We start from the raw sequence: 15,897 nt of genomic DNA on the forward strand, positions 1-15,897 counted from the left end.
CTGTGTCACATTAGATACTATCTTTTGTAAAACTCTAGTGAAAATACACTCTCTTTAAAAGCAACTAGACAATATAGGCAGTATCTTATTTTCTGCATGAGATACAAATAGTTTAGTTTATATAGCTAAGGTTAACTAAAATATAAACACCCTTGAACCTCAGAAATTATGAAGCATGCATAGAGAGTTATTCTTAAGGTGAACCGGGATTCCTTTGAAAATCATTTGACTTTAGGGGTTTGAATGAGAAATGTCCCACATAGGCTTGGGCATCTGGTTCCTAGTTGATGATGCTGTTTGAAGGTTATGGAGGAAGTCCACCACTGGGGGCAGGGTTTGGAAATTTAAACCCCTTGCATCACTTCCAGTGAGCTCTGTGATTTCAGCTTTCAATTACCAATGTGATCTCTCAGCTCCTGCTGCCATGCCTGCCCCTTGATGCCCTGTGTCTGAAGCACTGTGAGAGACTCTCCTCCCTCTGGGGTTGTAAGTCAAAATAAACTTCCTTCTTACTGTGAGAGACTCTCCTCCCTCTGGAGCTGTAAGTTAAAATAAACTTCCTTCCTTAAGTACTACTTGCTTATAGTATTTTATCAAAGCAATAGAAAAGTAATGGCTACAACAACCTCGGAACAGGTTGTCTCAAAAATTGTTTGGAAACTCTAAAGACTATGGATTTACTAGTAAAATTTAGCGATAGTTGAGGTGCAAACACTTTCAAGCTCATAAGCATAAATGCTTCTACACATGCATATGTTTATATATTCCTTTCTACAAAAGGAGCAACCCTTTACATCTTGAGTATTCCAGTTAATTTAATATAGAACAAAAATGAAAACTGTATAGCTCAACAACTTATACTGGTTTTATTATCACATCCATCATTGCTTATGTGCTTGGGCATATGTGTCACCACTGATGGGGACTTTTTGAAACCTTTGCAGGGCTTGATGTGACAGGTAGATACATGATTGGATGATGATTGACGAGGAATGTACTACTGTGTATGTTTATTTTATTGATTGTTAAGGAAAACACTATTTGGCCAATGAGACAGCAAGTTAGACGGGACTGGAAGTCAAAGAGGATTCTGGGAAATGTAGTAGAGAAGTGATGATCCGGGCAGAAAGTGACATAGCAAGGAGACTCATATTTAAGTGAAGGAGAAACAGGAAGGGCCCCTCTTTCTCGTTTGCCTCCTCCAGCGGTACAATGTGATCCACCGACAAGGAGGGACGCCAATAAGGTGTCCGATAAGTCTTATAAAATATATAGGTTTATGATAGCTAAGCCTGAGCTAACAGATGAGAATCCTAGTCATTGGCCAAGCAGCATTGAACCTAATACAAGTCTTTCGGTGTATTCATTTGGGCCTAACTCAGAAGGGCGGCTGGCATAAAGCTCACACATGGCGGTGGGGCTCAGGCGGCTTTTGGCAGAAAGATTTATCATAACAGATGATGACAATAGATAGATAAATAGGAGATAGATGGATGATAGGTAGATAGATAAATGGATGGATGGATGGATGGATGGATGGATGGATGGATGGATGATAGCAATCAGAGCCACACTTCTGTTTACACATTATTTCCTGATTGCAGATGTGGCTAGCCAGGCTTCTGCTCTTTCGGCCCTGCCTTTCCCACAATTACATGATATATCCCCTTGAACTATAAGACAGAATAAACCCTTCTGTAGCTGGAGTTTCTGGCCTGCCTGGTCCTGTAGCCTGCTATTTCTGTCTTTGCTGGTATCTTTAGGAAGTCGCACGCTTGTACTTCGTGCTTACTCTAGTAATCTTAGTTTCCTTCTCAGATCTTTGAAGAGGTTCAAGACTAGACTGTCACAGCTAACATCCTTTCTTATCTTAGATAGAAAAAACTAGCTACAAGACTTAGACTTTCCAGAATAGGATGGCTATTGGAGTAATCTCTGTTGTATGCCATTACCCCGAGACTGGACATGTAAAATGTGTCCATTGCTTAAAGTTGTTTGGCTGGTTGTAGGTCTAAATATGTATATGTTTTTACATTTCCTTTTCCTGGAATATACTTGGTATTTGTTATCACTGCATATAGTTTTTCTATCAGGCTTAAAACCTTCTTTAGACAAAATGGGAACTGTAGTGGCCTCTTGCCTTGCCAGTGAACTTGCAGTGGTGGCCACACCCATTAGGCATGGTTTCATGTGCAGACCAGACCCATTATAAGGTAGAGTGAGGGGGGGGGCTGGCTGGTGCTCTCTTGGGTCGCTGAAACATTGGAAGGGCAGAGGCTAAATCCTCTGGACAAAGAAGACCTCGGTGGTTATTTACTCTGATCTGTGTAACTGCTTCCCTAGTAAATACCTATTTATCATTTATCTTGGGTCTGGTGGGCTCATTTAAACCCTGCCTTCACTCTTCCTCCCTCAAATTGCTTCTTCACAGGGATTTGGTCACAGCAATGAGAAAAGGAACTAATACATAAACATTAATGGTAAATGTCATGATTGAGTGTATCAACATCATTTCAATTATAGCACAACTTAACTAAAGATAATTTCCAAGTATCCACCCAATTACTCCCTCTAGTATTCAATTTCTCATCATTGGACAAAGGTTATCTTTGCCTCACTTAAAGTTGAAATTCCCTACAAACAGATGCTGCTACTGGAATATGGGAAGTAGGAAGACCACAGGGTCTTTCCTACTCTTACCATTATTTGCTCTCAAAAATTTACAAAATGCTTTTTAACAAATAAAATTTTGTTAAGTCTTGCAAGGCCTAATTTGTTTGTGTACTGGGTGAAGCATTCTTGACTATCTAAATGTCTGTAGTTTAAAATTAACTACCAACTGTCTGTATTCTAATAGTACCACTTCATCTTGATACTTCTAACTTAATTTCTAGTAACACATCCATTCTGGAATAGACTGGCTAGCTGGTCCGTAAGCTGTCATTTTATACTTTGACATCTCTCATTGTCCTTTGCATCTGGGTGGGGCACATGGACAAACACTGTGCTCAACATCTTGAAACCTGTCTGAAAATGTTTTCTAAACACTCATGCACTTCCTTCACACTTTTCTGCTAGCCACATGCCACCGACTACAGAATGCACAAAGGTCCTAGAGGAAGACAGAAAACTGAGGGGCCTCAATGGCAATATGGAATGCAGCTAACCCTTCTGCTTAACCCACTACTTTATATACTATTGTATTTTCTGTATTTTTTGCATTTTTCTACTCCTGTCATTGGTCACATAAGGAAAAAACCTCAAATAGTTTTCAATTTCTCTCCATTATCAATTATTTGACAATATTCATTCAATTTGAGTGTAGTTTAACAGAAAATATTTCGTGGTTGACATTATCCCAAAATCATATGTATTGTGTCATTGATAAAATGTATAAGCACTAAAATAATGTTTTTATAGGTTGCCAAATGTATATTTCACTTTTTAAAATGCTTAACAGAAGTTAAAACAGACTTTTGAATTACCATACAAGAGAGTGACAAGATTTCCTTTGTATTGCTGTTACTTATGTTTTAATAAACAATACAAAGCCAAAATTGGAAAAGAAAATGTCTACAAATCCATGAACACTCTTTAGTCAAGGAAACAACCCACAACTGGTATACGAATGCATTTGTGAATCATGAATCAATGATAAAAATAGAAATGGTTTGCATCAGATGTCTGCCTTTGTTACAGAGCCCTATAAATACATTTAGTACATTAATCTCTACTTTGAGAGAAAAACTAACATTAATCGAATAATCATTTGGGGTCAAGTGCTTTACATCATCTTATTCAGCCCACACAGTCACTTTATGAAGTATTTTCTTTTTATCAATTTCAGAGAGGAAACACCTTAGTAAGAACTTAATTTGTATCTGTAATGCCTTGAAGGGACCCCAGTGTCCTTCTTACTTACCACATTAATTTGAACACATTATTCTCTCTAAAGCTTTGCATACTCTCCTTGTTTACACCTGTGTATGAAGTAGTTCCCTACTGCAAGGAACAACATGGCCAAAGCAGCTATGATTGCTTTATGGGTTCCTACATCATGATAGACATAATAAGTCTAAAACTCTATAAACACTCATCGGTTACTACAGAGGCCATGCTGACAGATGGTCATTTCCTTTGTTGGGATCATTTCAGAACCAGTCTCCTTCCTTCCTCTCTGTAAACCCTAATTTTCAAACTCCAGTTATTAAATTATATTCCTCATTATATTCATTGCTGCAGCCACTTTGTGACCTTACAATTAACTTTCCTTATTTCTCAACTATCTCAGCCCCTATCTAAACTGTCATTCTCTTTACAGTCTATACGATCTATTTGACAATTCCAATATGGAAGAATGGGGCCCTTTCTAAACTTGCTTGACCTTCTTGTCTCTAAACATCTTGTCACCCACCTAACCTGAGCTAATCAAATCAAGGTCATTTCGTTCCAGACTTAAAAATTATTAGGAATGCCCAGACACCTATCCTGTGTGTCTTACATGTCCAGCTCTCTAATGCTCATCATTCTTCTTTGTAGCTCATTGGCTCTAGGATGTCCACTCTATTAAGATTTGTCCTGACCAGCCCTTTTAATCTAGTACTCTTGTGTATTACTCAATGTCCCCAGGCTTTTCTTTACTAGGCAAAATTACAATCCTGCATCACCTTTTCAACAACTATTGAAAATTTACTAAGGCAAACACCTGACTAAATAACTCTATGGTGGGAAACTATTGCAGCTCAGATACAGCAAGGAGGGGCTAGGCCCTCCCCCAAATGATATGATGGACTTTGATGGTCCCCTGTGGAGGGTCTCACTATCCCTGGGGAGGAGGTAGGGAGTGAGTTGGGGTATCAGTGGGAAACATTGGAGGATGGGAAGGTAAGGGAATGAGGAGATGGATATGTAAATATGAATGCCTCTAAAATAAAAAGAAGAAAAATGAAAGTCAGAAAAAATATCAGTTAAGGAACCATTAGAAGACTACCAAACATTCACGGAGTTGCTGTATCTCACTAACACACATATTTTGTTACACCCAAAATGGTGTACCCTTCTCCTTTATTTTTAAGCTTGCAGCCCTCATCCTAATATTTGTAGTTAAAAAAAATCTGCTTATTTTTTTACTCCATTGATATCTCAGAAATTTGCAGTCACGTGTATCAACCCACAATTTTCCTCATATCTGTACTGTGTTTGCTTACATACTTTGTGAGATAAGTAGCATTTACCTCACAAAAACTCCACTGTTCATTAGCACAATTGTCCAGCCTCTATTCAAGAACCATCAATTGGAAATATCCCTTTTAATCTTCATCATTTTTCATTTTGCATCATTTTCATTTGCAGCAAATCAAATATTATTGTATCTCTTATTAAAGAACACCAATTTCCTCACTAGTTGTGATTCTAATCATCTCCCTTTTGTGGCCATCTATCTTGGGACCTTTCACTCTACTCAGTAACACCAACTTCATTCCTTCTGTCTTTCCTTATCCTCTGAATTCAGCTTTGTCTCCTGATCATTACTCTAAAATGATACTTGTCATGTTCACCAAGGACCACTAAAATGCTAGACCCAGGGGTCACTTTTTGTTTCATCATAAAGAACTCACCAACAATAAGTGCTGCTCTTGGTATAGTTTCTTACATGGGCTTTCCTGGCACTAGTATTCTGGCCCTTTTTGGACTATGATACTATTTTTTCTCTTCTAGGCCATTTAATATTGCAGTTTCCTAGAGTCCCAGCCTCTGTCCCCTTCACATTTCTCTGCATGTCTACTCCTTCATGATATGCCTTTCAATAACAGCAGAAGGCCCACATTGCTCCAATTTATATTTTTCTATCATTTGCCTATAAACTCGGTTTTTTTTTCCTTTGGATGGGTTCTAGGGATCAAACTCAAGTCCCACATTTTTATACCAAACTGTTGTTGAATAAGCTATCTGCCCAGGTGAAATATAAAACATGCATTTTTAAACATACATCTCATGATTAAGCAATGAGTTTGATACTATCAGAGCAAGAGATACCAGCACTGCAGAAAGTGATAATTATAAATGGAATGAAACAGATCATTCCACAAGTAACTTCAAAACACACCATGCTTTATTCTTGAAAATCCATTAGAGACTTGGAGATAAAAGTATAAGTATGAACAAAGTGGAGATAAAATAAGCCATTAAAAGTTTCTCAAATTAATTCTCAAAATAATTCAAGGACTGACTGCATGCTTTAGAAAACCCTTATTCTTTCCATTAGCTGATAATCAGAAAAACATGAGGACACACAAAATCCAAGCACTCCATCTCAACATATGCAGTATTTTTCATTCTGTAATTGATTGGACTTTTGCTCTGTGTATTACACTTTGAAATCAATGAATAAACAAGTAATAAAAGTACCCTAGACAATAAAATGCTAATAATGAAGATGCCTAAAGAAAGCGCAGTAATCATGAATAACAAACTTTAAGTGCTCAAGTGATATCATTAGACTCTTCATATTTCTAAAGATCTATCTAATCAAGACTCCCCTGTGTACAGATGTTATATTTAACAGATAAAAGGACAATTTTCATTACAGTGAAACTCTGAAATGTAAAACAGCTTGACATTTTTGATTCACTATGTCGGCATATCATGTTCAAATAGACTTTATTCTGTGTGGTTCAATAAAAACTTTTATGATTTCAAAAGAACACAGTGCTTTAGAAAGATTGCTCAGAAGGAGCAAGTGCTCCACACTGTCGGGAAAGGCAAAGTTTGTTTTCAAAACAATAAACAGTCCTCATTAAAACTTTTATAAGCTAAAACCCCTGGCTAGTTTTCCTGCAAGCACTTCACACTCTTGTGTTTTTATTTGGTCACTGTATGCTCATTTTACATATTCATGTATACTCATATGCACTGTGACACACACTTGCCTATTAATGAGTTACATCAGACATTAGTAGTTATTGAGGTCCACTTTAAAATGGATGGATAATTCACTTGAAACTGACCATTAAACCCCAACTTAACTGCTATAGAAGTATAAATGAAATCTAAATTTAAAAACCTATTCCTCATTAGAACCCAGGACTGCCATGACAAAGGACTTTCTAGTATTTTATACTGGTCCACATGTACACTGAATGAGTGTTTTATTATACACATGTTGACATTGATGATTTTTGCTGGAATAGGAGATTTTAAAGTGACCCCAATTTCAATTGCAAATATCCCTGTCTGCATTGGAATCATTTCATCGTTTCCTATATATTTTAAATTATTTACTTGCAAAGACAAATAAATAAAATGAATTCCAATGGACCTTCTAGGCAGAAGAATATTATACATTGCACTTGTTCCAAAATAACTTATTTGCTTCTTTTAAAGTATGGCTTATATGTACTGTGGTAAATATGCATATGAGAAAGAAAAAATCTATTATTCTGTACTTATTCTTTACTTTGCTTGTCACATAAATACCACAAGGAAAATAGTAAAGTGGAAAATGCTAATTAAATTTGTGACATCATCTGTCTTTTCACATGGAGACACATAGTTTTGTACCATAAACAAAAATCTGGTTGGAAGAAAATAGTTTCTTAGGTTCTTTTATGTTTTTATGTTCATGAGAATTGCCTCTCATGGATTACTCTAAAATCATAGATCTTGCTTTCCCTATCACTTGCATCCCCTGCCCATCTACTTGGACAGTATAATAGGCTTCCTCCTAGTTAAGTACATCCTTACTAAGTACATCTGCACATTTCAGGACAATCTTACCTTCATCCATCTAGTCTGTAAGCACTGACTGGATCAACAGATTATTTTAGAAACCCACTCTATCTGAAGAACACTGAAATAAACTTAGTGGGTCCAGAAGAAGAAAGTTTTGTTTGGTTGGTTTGTTTTATGGTTTTACTTAACTTAAATGTAGAATCCAAATGTCTAGTGCAATGGTTTATCTATCTTTGCAATCATAGTCACCTACTCTATCTCTTTCCTAATATGCACAGGAAGAAGCATGAAACCTATTTCAAGAACAATTTTACCAAAAAGAACATGTAAAGCAAGGCACAAGGGAAAATATCATGGGACTTAGAAAAACCCTCAACTAAAATACCTATGACAGGAAAGCATAAGCAGTGGTATACTGGGCTTAGATGCCACTGTTGACCACCTAGGGAGAATCTTGGAGCCTGGGAACATGAAAGCAGAGTGGTTATTAAAAGAAACACAGCCGTTTACATTTAACAATTTCTACTGATATTATTGAAGCTGATCATGAGGCAAGTGTAGAAGACTTTCCTAACATGTGCAAAACCTTGGGTTCAATTTTCAGGACCATCACATAGATACACACACACTCCTCTGTAGCTGTTATCCAGTTTAGCTATATCTCAGGCCCTTAAATAAATCCTGCAATGCACTGGATGTGTCCTCATTTTAATTATTTTTATTCCTTTTTATTGAACATTCTTGACAATTGAATAAGACAGGGTTTTTAAATAAGGAAACTATGTTTATCACATGTTCCCCAATAAGCAGGATGTATGCTTATGTATGCTTATTTAAGCTTTCATATAAACACGGTTTCCCTTAACAAAATTATCTGTAGAAGAGCTTGTTTGTGCTTTCTTAAATGTAAGCATTTCTATGAAAGAGGAAACAGCTATGACTAAAATGAACCAAGTAATTCATCCATGCTCTAATGTAGGTTATTTGAGAGTGTTTGACTAATAATATGGCAGTCTCCACTTTACAACTGCCAGGGGATGAAGAAAAAGATAGCTAAACAAAGCATCCATAGCAGAGCCCTGGCTAGCTAACAGAGCCATTTAGTTGCCTCAAATCTGTATTCCTTGCAGAAAGTAAAGTGCCCCCTCCTAGCTTCTGCTTCCTGGGTGGTACAGTGACTGTACTTGACAGGGACTTGACCTTCAGCTGTAGTATGCAAGGGGTCATCTCCACATCTATTCCCTTTCACACCCATCTTGGAGAATGGGTTCTGAACCATGACATTATCTTCCTTGGAAAGGGAAGTCTAAGAAAGGAGCAGGGCTCTTTATTGAAGCACAGATTAAAATTTTATACCTGAAGTGTTTACACACTAGGGACATCTATGATAGCTTGCTAGAATAGGGTAATTTCATCAAACTTCTTGTACTACTCAACTTGGTACTGCTAGAGTTTCAAGAAGTGGTGAGAAACAGACACTCCTGACCCCGCTGCGGAGCGAATGAACACAATAGAATATCTGCACATCTTCGGATGTCGCCTGCATTGTCTAAACTCTCAGTACAAGATGTAGAAAAAGACAAGTGTAGATTCAGTAAGTCCCCGAGTGATTCAACTCTAGGCTCTCAGAAGGTAGGTGTTCTATTCCTGACCTTGTTTGGAATGAATGTCCAACATTTATCATCTCTAGCAACAGTTATCATCTCTCTATTAAGAAAACATATATTGTTAGAATCACACGGGAACTATTCCAAATAAATGAGAGAATAAATGGGGGAATAAATCAACTAGTTGTATAGCTATAACATTTTAATTATTCATTTGTTGCCGAAGTGATATCGGTGTCTCGGATGGTTAAGTATTTGACTATTTAGGTTAAAATTCTATGACTATTTTACCACTGAAGTTTACAGGAAGTAGGTTTAAGAATTCCTGTAACTGGAATTGGAGAGATGGTTCAGAAGATAAGAGAAGTTGATGCCCTTGCAAAGGGCCTTAGTTTGTTTCCCAGCACCCAAATGGCAGCTCACCAATATCTGTAACTGAAGTGCCAGAGTATCCAATGCCCTCTCTGAGCTTAATGCATGAGGCACACAAGCAGTGTGCATAAACATGCAAACAAAGATTTAAGCACACACAATAAAACTAAATTAAAAGAATCTGTGTAATTATTCTAAACGCCCTGTGTTGTCACATGTACTTCTTACAGAGCTATCCATTGCAACAGAGAATCATCATAAAACTACCTTCAAAATCTAAGTAACAAGGATGTTATCTTAAGAACTCAATTTCATTCTATCTTTCTGTAGCAAACAAGCTTTTTTATTATAATTCACTCAAAAGGAATTCAAGTGTTTCTTTTTTTATTTACATGGTACTTTATAATGTTATAGTGTTCTGGTATGCTAAGATTTAAAGTGGGAAAGTATGCTTTGTAAATGTGTTTGAATCTAACCCTCAGACACCATCTCCCAATACATGCAGTGTTAGAAATTTTTGCTAACATGAACTTTGCTTAATATTAATAGATATATCTTCTGAATGTAGGAACAAGTGCTAATATAAATGGACACGGTAAGTTAATATGTTCTTATCCCTACAATATTAATAACCATAATACAATCTGTGGGTTGTAGTCTGGAAAAGTTAATTTCTTTCTAGACTACTGCTGTAATATTTCTGTAATTCAAATGGTGCCATTATAGAAAAAAATCATAAGATATGTTCTTAGATATGGAGCTTGTTGAGTTAGGCTGCACTTCTATAAATGGTGCTGAATGTCTAAGAATCTGCCCATACAGTGTCCTCCATTTCCTGTGGTAATTGGCTGTAATCAACTGCAAGGGGCATGATCTGAGGAAAAAGTGGAACGAAGCCTTCATGGGAGTAAGCTAACTGAAACTCACTGATCTTTATAAGCCCTTTCCAATTGAAACAAATAGAATTTCAGCTCACCCTTGAAATGGGCCTCCTTAAAGAACTCAAGAAATGTCTTACTAACACCATTTGCAGAAACTTCACTTGGCTCAGTTTTAGTTTTCTTTAAATCATCCAAATAGCTCCCAGTTCAGATGCAGTCCTGTGTCCCCACACTCCTTGGACAATGCCTAGAGGATGCAGTGAAGACTAAGTCTGCAGGATAAAAAAGGCTATTGAGAAGATTGCCTTCAGTAATTCTTAGGCATACTGATCCACATAAAGCAAAATACTATGCAAAGCAAAATGATTTTAAGTGTATCATGTTTATATGCTTTGCTAATATTTCCTTATTTAGTTTTAAGCATTTGGACCAGGCTGCTGTTCGCATATTATTAGGTGGTCTTGTGTAAGTCTTATTCAAAGCACCAACAACTGGACATAATTTATAATTTAGGATCTATACAAAAAAATACATCAGTGAATTATTTTTTCCATAAAATCAACTGAAAGTAACTAAGCCATGAAGTAACAGAGATCATTGGCTTTTTTGTTTCTGTTTTGTAGGATTCAGCACATGGCCATCTAAAGCAGGTTTTTATCCAAAGTTTTATGAAAGACTCTTTTAAAAGAAGTCCCAAGCTTGGATGCCAGAGCATTAAACATTCAGTGAAGCATTTTAGGGAAAAGTGCAGGGTGAAAGGCTCCAACAGCCACTCATTCACACCGGAAACACTAAAGCATTACATTAAAAGCTGGCTGCACTGCTGACTTCCTTACATTTAATAAAAAGCCTTCGAAAAATGTCAGCTGTGTCTACCTATTTTTCTCTTACTTGACACAGTCTTCTTAAATTGGATTGATAAATGTATTACCGGTTTTTTAAAACATGAATAAAATACATGTGGAATAATGCATTATGTCTTCCATTTGCAGACACTTAAAAGACGGCTTTGATATGTTGGAATAACTATTAATCATTGGCTTAAAGTTAGTTTTCTTCTTTTTTCTTATTCTTCATGTGAATATGTATTTTCTTTGCTATTCAGGGGTAATAATTGTTATTTTAATTTGGTAGAGCAATTGGGAGCTGCCTTTGAAGCTAATCAGTTTAATTTACTAATACCGCTGTGGTAAGTTCTGGAGATAATTAATGGTATTCAATAATACCACGTTTCAGAGAGAACTGGTGAAGATAAAGACCAAAGGTTAGGAAAAGGGGGATGTGGGAAGGAATTTGCAACATGCTTAGCCCAGTAAAGGGGGTGAAAATAGGATTAAAAAAACCTGAAAACCAAATAGGAAAATAAGACAGGAATAAATTTTAAATAGGAGAACAAAAGTGTGTAGGGTGGAAAGATTTACGTGAAGAAAGTGACATAGTCAAATTATTTAGAATGTAAATACTAGAATCTACAGTACTAAGTACCCAAAGTGTACAGTACTAACTAAAAACCCAGAGCACAGGGTGATTCTGTGGTTTCCTTAAATAGTTTCCCTATGTCCACTGAATCATAAGACAATTTATCAGGATGACAATTTCTCTAAATTTGACAAATTTCTATGTTATTTCAGAAGATAAATTATAAGTAGAGTTCCTGCTTTATAATCATTGTTAATTTCACCAATTACTTGTAGGGTTATGAAAGTGAAGACAAAACAAAATCACTCATGTCACTACTCTAAGTAATAAATAAAGCATGATGCTAGAAAAACCACCCTTCCTCATAGCACTGAGAGTACATGAAAGACTTAGGATCTCAGACAAAGGAAAATTCACTTTTTACAGCTACCAAGCTACAGCGGCACAACCACTGAAAATAATATTTTGAAAATAATAATAAACAAAAAAGCAAAAGACCTTAATGGTAATCTGTTAGAATTTTAAATTATGTGAAATGACTAAATTTTAAGGCAAAATATTAATTTGCTTGGAAATGACTATCTGCTTTCAGTAATAAAATGAGGAGGTTGGATGCCATGAGCATGCAAATTGAGCCAAGTTTCTCCTGAAAAGTTGCAGGCTATTGTGACTGTTAAATTCTCCTAGATACAGCAAGTTGAAGCAGGAAAACTTTACTTTCAATACTCATGAAATTATTTTAAAAGAAAAATCATGGTCCATCAAACACAATCTTCTACAAAATATTTATTTACTGACTAATAATCTTATTATTTTAGACTCCTAGTGGGTTAGAATCCTACTGCCCCATGTCAGTGCTATCTGGGTGTGAATATGGGATTGACATGGTTAACAACATTTGTTAGTAATGATCAATTTTTAAAATCCTCTCTGGAGTGTTGAAAGACTCACATATTCTTTTAGAACACAAGCCTAAAAAAATAAACAGCCTATCTGTATAGGCTGTGCACCTGCTCAGTTATTCTGATATTTCACATTCTAAAAGGTATTCATCACTTGCCTTTGATGTAGGAATTCACAAACACAGCCTCCAGTGTCCTACCCCCTCATTTCAGCAGCTTTTACTTGATGAGAATGACTATATTGAGAACAGTAATACAACTAATACTTACTGATTATTAGGTGTCAGACACTTTTATAATTCAAAACAGATTCATTTTCCACACAGCATCCATCTAGAGTAGACACTGTATGATCTTCAATTTATATTGTCAGACACTAATACGCAGAAAGTTTAAGCAAAGTGCCCAAATTTTGGAATCAAGAATAAGTATGTGGGGCTCCCACTTAGGTAGTAACATTGTAGAAATTGGGTTGATTATGCTATAATAGAAACCACGGCAGTAGAAAGGGACAATTGCCAGGGTGAGTGTATGGGGAAGCAACAGAGAGGGGAACAGCAGAGTTCAGGAAATCTGATCTGGGAAAAAAATAAAGGGTGGGTGATCTAATTAGAAAGAAGGGAAGGAGATAAACGTGTAAGGAGAGAGGAGGGTAAAAAAAAAAGTAAGGATGTCTGAAAATGTCAGAAGGAGTCATACTAGTAAATATATACTTAAAAACTACAATACACAAAAGACTGTATACATAATATACATAAATAATTTAACGAAATTCTCTCATCTGGGATGACAATGTTCTCTCCAAGAGCCAAAGACCAGGTCACAAAACCCAATAGCAGGAATGAGAACATTTTGTGAGTTATGGGTCAGGGTTTCCTAAGAGTCTTCCAGAACATTGCAGGCAAATGCTATTCATCCCAGGAGTGGAAGTTATTGCTGAAGATAAGATGCATTTCAGACACAGGGACCAGTGGTCGCTGATTTGGAATAGATTGGAAAGCCTCCTCCATGACGATTACCTTTCATGGAACTAGAAAGTGCAAACTTCCAAAGGAGGGAAGCAACCAACAGTCCTACCCATTGATATGATGTCTATGAGCAAAAATGACCAGCAATGTATGATAAGCCTAAGTATTGATATGTATACCTTGGTGGTAATCAATAGCTCTCTAATTGGATATAAGACTCTCTCGCCAAGAGAGAAGTAATGGCTACTACTGGAATTCTAGCTAACTACACAGGGCTAGTGAAATCCTGGACGCTGGAGGAGAAGCTAAAACGGCCACTTTACTAAATCAGCATAATCCTTAACTATGCTATATTTCTTTGCTTTACTTTTTTCCTTCTTTTTTTTTTGACATTTGGCTTTTTGCTTTTGGCATTTTGAAAACAAGGTATCACTATGTAGCTCTCATTGTCCTGAAACACATTATATAGACCAGGCAGACCTCAAACTCACAGAGATCCGCCTGCCTCTGCCTCCTAAATGCTGTGATTAAAGGCATGTCCCACTATGCACGTCCTTATGCTTGTTTTATAATGACAAATAAAGCAAACTAACAAAGGAGAAATGGTTCTCAGGGGAAAATATCCTTTAAAAGAGCATATTGTTATTCATTTCCAGATGTAATTTAAATATTGAAATGAGCTACTTTTAAAGCCCTGTGTAACAGGAATAATAGACAGTATGGATCCTTCCTGGTTCAGTTTGCAGAGACTTGGCAAACCCTTCCTACAACTGCTAACTATAGAAATTCACTGGTCTTTTAAAACTCCTAATTGTATGGAAAACAGCTGAAAGTAATTCTTTCCCTGCCTAGGCAGAATCAATTACTCAGCACCTTGAAAGACCAGTTTAAAAGTAGTTTAAAGACTTTTATTGAATCGCTGTACATTCAGGAGCTCTCAGAATAGTTTGTCCACTGTGACAAAGGACTTGAGAAAGCACTTCGAGAGAGTAAGAAAATATTAAAAAGCCAGAGGACAATGTATCAGATTTCATGGTATCAGACCAAATCCCTTCATTTCCTACTACATTTTAGTATGAAAGAACTTCCTTTAAAATTTATTATATTTCTCATTTTCATGCATAAATTCTTTGGGGAATTAACTAATTATGAAACAGCAAGGAAGATTCCTATTAAGATTCTAACTCACAAAGTATGCTTGAGTATAAATACATGCTAAGTTAGTTATGTTTTCATTATCTGGCAGTTTCATCTTACCACATGATGTTATTTTATTTCCATGACAGTAGATTGCACTAGCCCATTACCTAGATTAAGGGGATTCCTAACTGAATTATGGCAAGGCAAATAAGGAACCAATTGAACAATTCATAGCAACAAATTTTTATGGCATTTCCCAGATGACTTTAGTGAAATAAAATTGAGATAAGTTAAAAAGTACTAAAAACTGTGTGTCACAACTATTAAATGCATTCTTATCAAAATATCATCTCTTAGAGTGCATAATTTACATGATAATGTGTGACTCAGATTTCAGCAGCTATTAAGAATCTCAACACTACATGAAAATTAAAGATTATACTTATGTCTCTGCTTCTTATGAATGCATTCAGACAATTATTTTCCTATTATGATGCTAAGGACAAAATATGAAAAGGAAATACAAGTAACCTTTAGAATTTAAACTACCATTTCTTCATATTTATCTCCCGTGGTTCTTTGTTTTTGAGATATATTTCATGCTCTGCTTCATTCATTATTTAAGACAAAGTTTCCTCTGGAGGTCATAATTCAACATGTCTATTCCTTCACAGTGAACTCGAATCCCTGCTTACATGAGAAATAGATGGGGTAGAGTTTTCCCTTTGTCATCTCCTAGCTGAATACTACTTGGACAATTACTTTATCTCCAGAGCCACCGAGGTTTTTTTTTTTTTTTTTTTTTTTTTTTCTCTCTCTGATATGAGATGTGTCTACGCCAATAGGTTTGTTCTTAAAACTACACGAGATGTGTAGC

The 15,897-nt window shown here is 36.2% G+C and overlaps 1 protein-coding gene and 1 long non-coding RNA gene across 51 annotated transcripts in view; one reads left to right on the forward strand and one right to left on the reverse strand.

Moving 5' to 3' along the window:
• Nucleotides 1-15,897, reverse strand: part of Kcnd2 (potassium voltage-gated channel subfamily D member 2) — a 484,656-nt gene that overhangs the window by 410,322 nt on the left and 58,437 nt on the right. The gene's annotated exons all lie outside the window — the stretch shown is intronic.
• LOC103160919 overlaps nt 1-15,897 on the forward strand; it is a 65,378-nt gene that overhangs the window by 9,646 nt on the left and 39,835 nt on the right. For 7 of the 50 annotated variants that reach the window (XR_004771896.1, XR_004771915.1, XR_004771924.1 and 4 more), the window contains exon 2: nt 10,279-10,305. The exons of 39 other annotated variants lie outside the window; for them this stretch is intronic. This is a non-coding gene — a long non-coding RNA (uncharacterized LOC103160919). Of the gene's footprint in view, nt 1-8,009; nt 9,364-10,278; nt 10,306-11,583; nt 11,638-15,897 lie in introns of all 50 variants that reach the window. 4 more of the 50 variants (XR_004771895.1, XR_004771904.1, XR_004771897.1 and 1 more) reach the window with 2 other exon arrangements.

This window comes from Cricetulus griseus (assembly GCF_003668045.3).
Source record: "Cricetulus griseus strain 17A/GY chromosome 1 unlocalized genomic scaffold, alternate assembly CriGri-PICRH-1.0 chr1_0, whole genome shotgun sequence".
In the NCBI taxonomy this organism is placed as follows: domain Eukaryota; kingdom Metazoa; phylum Chordata; class Mammalia; order Rodentia; family Cricetidae; genus Cricetulus; species Cricetulus griseus.